This window comes from Lutra lutra, chromosome 9, assembly GCF_902655055.1.
Source record: "Lutra lutra chromosome 9, mLutLut1.2, whole genome shotgun sequence".
Classification (NCBI taxonomy): Eukaryota; Metazoa; Chordata; class Mammalia; order Carnivora; family Mustelidae; genus Lutra; species Lutra lutra.
Window position 1 is genome coordinate 15,035,107 of NC_062286.1, and position 5,596 is coordinate 15,040,702.

General features: G+C 50.1%; 1 long non-coding RNA gene across 1 annotated transcript; it reads left to right on the plus strand.

The window, feature by feature from the left end:
- The first annotated feature begins 1,023 nt into the window (after positions 1-1,023).
- LOC125109740 (uncharacterized) lies at positions 1,024-3,711 on the plus strand. Its single transcript, XR_007130365.1, has 3 exons — positions 1,024-1,186; positions 1,311-1,407; positions 3,416-3,711. It is a non-coding gene; the product is annotated as an uncharacterized LOC125109740 (long non-coding RNA).
- The last annotated feature ends 1,885 nt before the right edge of the window (positions 3,712-5,596 follow it).

The following is a 5,596-nucleotide window of genomic DNA, read 5'->3' on the forward strand; positions in this document are numbered from 1 at the left end:
GTTTCTCTAGTGGGCAAGGGAGGAAGGAGGGGGCTTCGACAGCCTTTCCAGACCCAGGTGTCTTTAAGGCCACTAGGGGATTCTTGTCCAGTTCCATCAAGTTTCAGGATACTGACGGACAGACCCAAACATCACAGAGTAAGAAGCTCTTTGTCAGAAAGGAAACCTCCTAGGCCAGGTACAGCCAACAACTTAGCTGCAACTCCTCACCCAAGAAAAGCCAAGCTAAAATACCAGGCCTCCCTCCCAACCCAGAAATTGAAAACTCACTTGCAACATGAGCCTAGCAAAGCAAGATCCACCGCACTGACCCAGTGCAAGAACTAGGCCACCCAATGGGGGGCTCTCTGTGATTGGCGCCTGCAGTGAAGCATTCCAGGCTGAGCCTCCCAGGACACACACATCTCTGTCCGCTCAGTCTCCACACCATTAACAAGTGGATATTTCCCTAGGCTAGTCCTCACCAGGCTAATTGGGCAGGAGTAAGGCAGCTTTCCTGGGACAAAGAAAGTCACTTTGTCCAGGCACTTGCTATAGCCAAAGTGGGCCATCTTTCTTCTCTGGATTCTAAGACCTCCATGCCAGGAGTGGTGAGGGGAGAAAGCAGACTGGGAGCCATTCGAACACAAACCCCCTCCAGTGTTCTGAGCCTTGAGCCTCTGGCACAGGACCACCGAACACTGACTCAGGACCACCAGTGGCCAAGACTTGGGAATGACTGCCATCTAGGCATTTTCTTCCATATGTTGAAATCTGCCTTCTTATTTTGCCCCACTTTCATTTATGCCATAAATATTTATTAATCATCTACTATGAACTAAGCAGATGGCCCTTACCCAACTAGAATTTGAAGAGAAAAATTATGCCCTCCTAAATGCCCAGCTGCTGGTACTCCACATTTCACCTACCCGCTTTGGCTACTCCTGCCATTGTGGGGGTTAGAGGCCTCTCCCAAGGAGAAGAGAAATCTTGACAACATACCCCTCTAAGTGTTCATCCGGAGAATTTCAAGGACCGAGGCCTTCCAAGTCACAGAAGGCTCTGACAGCTCCCCTAGGTCAGTAGAGGGATGACCACGAGAACCAGAACAAACCTGCCTGGCTGACAAGGGAAGGCCCAGGGAATGGAGGCCATCCAGTGCTCAACACATAGTCTTCAAACCACAGAAGAGAAAGAGAAAACTCTTGTGTTTTCTCTGCCTTAATTCCTGGGTCTTATGGGAGCTCTGTAGCCATTTTGGTTTTATTTTGTTTTATCCAGGAAGGGATGAGGTAAGAATCCAAATGTCACATATCACTGTGTCCTTACAGATGACCCACCCTGGTGGTTCTCAAACGATGCTGGATGGAGCCCTTCAGGGTACAGAGTCCTTTACAAGATGTCAGGGACGCGGACCGCAGGCACAAGGTAGGATGGGGCATGAGCAGCATTGTCCCTGCCCTGCCCTCTCCAAAGGCCCTAAATTGAGAGGTTACCTATTCTATATATTGAGCTTTTTGCTTAAAGAATGGCGCCTGCAGATCTTTAAAAAAAAAAAAAAAAAAAAAAAAAAAAAAAAAAAAAAAAAAAAAAAAAATTTTTTTGTTTTTGTTTTTGGATACCTCCTGCTTTTTGAAAGACAAAATAAAATCAGGGCCCAGAGAAAAAAGGGAATTGGCAAAGGTCAATGATTGGGCTCCAGAAATCTCCTGAATGATGGGCCAGAGTTCCAATTCACCCAAGCTTTAGGACCACTTTAGGGTAACAGTGCAGCACTGGGAGACAGCTAGTGAGGTAAGGGGCAATTACTCCCCAGTTGTGAACCATAAGAAATGCAAATAGATGGGCTCTTTTCCTCAGATGGAAATCACATCACAATCCGGGCTTGGCCAGGGTGCCTGGGGCCTGGGCGGGTGCCTGTGCTAGACTCTTCCCAAGACAGACTGATGGCGCCCAGGTCCTCAAGCCCAGTTTCGGGGCCCATCCCTTCACTTTCCAGGGCCATCCGTGGGCGTGAGCGTAGTTGCTCCTAAGGGGAGTTACCTGGCTCAGGTATGGAAGCCTGTCAAAGCCCCGAGCAGAAGCCCCCACACAGGGCCCCATCGGGGGCTGAGTCAGTGTACGGAGACATGGTGTCAGCGTCTAGCTAATGCTCAAATAGATCATGAATAATTTGCTGGAAGCAGCTGAAGGCCATACGCATTCTACAGCCATCGAATGTGGACTGTACATTGTTCTTAAATTTATTTCATTTTCTCTTTTGCCAAAAAAGGAAAAGAAAAAAAATAAGACACAAGTTTTGGGCCATGAGAACAACCCTGCTTGCTCGGCTCTACGCCCTTGAGTTTCCCTGGGCCTCGGCTTTTACTGGTGTTTTGTCTGCGGTGGGCTTTGGCCACATAAACGTGAATGAAATGAGGTAACTCATCGTTAAAGTTTCTGGCAACACCTCAGCTGGTCGTTCGTACCCCTGAGTGCTGGTGGGACTGACGGACACAGGGGAACGGGCAGACCTCCCGCAACCAAGTGGCCATGGGGCTGAGAGCGACCACGTTCCACAGATGAGGGACTTCAGACTAGGGCTCTGGGGTGGGGAGGCTTGGGAACAAGGAGGACAGGGTCCACTTTAGCCCTGGCTACAGGATTAGCTTCACGAGTGCCACCACAGCCAGTGCTGAGAAACACAGTCCCCTGAGACACGGTGGGGCCCCCACTCTGAGGGTAACACTGAGGGGAATCAGCTACCTGAGGACCTCCTGTCTCCCAGTAGGCAACACAGTCCTGAGCAAAGACAAACGGCAAAGAGGAGACTGCAGCCCACTTCTCTGTAGCCTGTTCTTATCCATCCCTGCAGGAGTGAAGGAAGAGAGAAAAGGAAGAAGAGGACAGGAGTGATGGGGACATAAATAATGACAAATTCAGACATCCCCGCAGTCAGGGGGCTGAGGACTGAGCCAAATTTGATTTAGAAAAATAAATGTGACAGTTCTTATGCCCGAATGGTATGGATCAATTCATACTGGTTACACTTGTTTTTAAGTTTATCAGAATTAAAGTTTGCCAACAGTCTACACCCATACATACTAAGCACTTGCTTTGTATCAGCTCCTCTGCTGTGACTTTGCTCAACCCCAGGAGATCCCCTACACACACAGGGAAGGCCTGGCTCACTAACATTCCAGACCCCACGACAGGAGATGAGTAGAGTCTTTCTGCACAAGGGACATTTAGAGTTTGGCTGAGGGCTTTACATTCAGTAAGTCATCAGCAAATACTAGAAATATTCTCAAGTAAAGACTAAACACAATTCTCTCTAGATGAAGAGATGGGGGCATAGTATTTCTCTTTCTTTCCATTTATTCACCGATTGGACAAAAGTTTCTGGGGCCTACCTTATCTGGTGCTCCTCAGTATCTGTTTCTTCTCTTCTTCCTAGAAGTAGAAGACGCCATGTTCCAGCCCCTTTGCGGTGAGATGAGCCCCAGAACTAATCCTGGCCAACAAGGCTATGAGCGTGTCACCTTCAAGCTGAAGCATAAAAGAGCAGTTGGGGAACCCTCCTTCATCCCACTCTCCTGCCAGAGCAATCAAGAGACTGTGTAGTCCCAGCCAGTATGGGTACAAGCAACAGAGCCTCCATCAGCTCTGGACATTGGGTGACTGCATGGAACGGAATCCCCACCCCCAATCTGTGATGGACAGAAAGCACAAGTAAGAAATAAAACACTGTATTAAAACCACATTTCCAGGTCATTTTGCTACCTCACCCAGCCTAAACTGACCACTATAATGGTGAACTCCATAAAACCTGTCCCCAAAACAGAAGCTTTGAGGAAAGGGGTAAGAAATTAGCAGGATGTGGGGAGTCTAAATGGAGAACAAAGGGATAAGAGTGACAAAAAGCAGGATCTGTGAGCTACCAAGAAGAGCTCTGCCAAGCTCAGAGTCTCTGGAAGTCAACCCCACCCTGTCTCATCCCAGCCGGCAAGTGCCCCCACCACCCAGAAGTGCCCTCTGCTCTGCCCCTACCCCAGCCCTCCCTAGTCACCCATCTGAGCCGCATGAGGGGTAGTGGGGACTGGCTGGAGGTAGGGACAGGACCAGCTACATAACTCCAGAGGCCTAGGGCAGACTGAAAATGTGGGTCCTGTCGTTCAAAACTTATAAAGAACTTCAAGATGGACTTCTGTCTTCCACGAATGCTCAGGCACGAACCCACAACGCGGAGAAGAAGACAGAAGCAGAGGCAAGAAGGAGGCGTCACACTCACCTCCATAGAATCAAGGCCTAAAATGGCCCTGAGGAGAAGCAACAGCTCCCAGGAAGGCTCAGGGAAAGGGACTCTCTCAAAGCCACACAGCCAGAGGAGCAGAAGTGCGCTTCCCAGGCCAGGCCTCCTCCCTTCCCCCACGTCAGATGGGACACTGATGGAGCTGAAGCCATGAGTCCCCAGCGCCCAACTGCTGCCACCATCAACGGAACGTGCGAGGGAAGAGTCATTCTTGCACACCCAAGCCCAGGAAGGAGCCCGTGGTGCTGACTGCTCTGGCAACCCTGGGCCATACCAAACAGCCTCAGGGAAGGTGCCAGGACATCCCAGCAGCATCGAGCTCAGGGTAGGGGCGGGGGGTGGGGTTCCAGGCTAGGAAGGCAACCTCAGACACCCCACCCAGGCAGGATGACCACATTCCCACAAGCTCAGGGTCTCTGAAAGACTGCCATCTAGGCAGGGAGAGTCACCAGTCTCTCCCACCCTCAGCTCCCCTTCCCCTTGGTCCAAAAAGAGAACATGAAGGAGAAGAAAGAAATTTGGTTTCAGCCCTGTTGCTGACCTACAACATGATCCTCAGAAATGTCTTGAGCCTGTTCTCCCACAGTCAAATCCAAAGCTGGGTTTATGATCTCAAAGGTACAGCTGGCTCCAGAATCATGATTCTTCCTGAGAGGACTCTTACTCCAGTGGGACAAGCCATGTCAACCATGGGGACTAAACTCCAAGTCCTCCTGAAAACAAATGGAGAAATGGAGCTGTGTCACTTTACCTCCTTCCTGGATTTGCTGGAGGCGACCTCTTTGTGGGGTCTTAGAGCCCCTCTGCCCAGTCACAGGTCATGTGGAGTGATTTCACACTGTGGGGACTCCTCTGGGCCAAGGTTTTGCCATGGAAGCAGCCAGAAGCCGCTGTCCAGCTGGCAACATGTGGGATCTCAGACAAAGGCCATGTGTAAATCACCCATAAACTCACTCTCTTGCTCCCCACCCAGCTCTAATGGATCCCACAGAATAATTTATGAAGCCCAAGTGGAGAAGACTTCATGCACCACCCAGGGTCATAAAGCATAGGGTCTCCTGACCACCCCATGGGCCCTGGGCTGGAATAGCGGAGCTCCCTCCAAGCACGTGCTTCTAGGCTCCAATGCAGAGGTCTTGTTTCAGTTCTATGAAGGCCTTCCTGGGAACATCTGGGTGTCACAGCCTCAGAATAAGGACTTGGGCAGAAGAAACTGAGGGCTCCAGAAACTGATGATTACCATCTCCGACCCCAAGATATAAAGCAGAGACTGACATACTCACAGAGCATTTCAGGAATGTATCCAAATACCTATTTTACTATTAA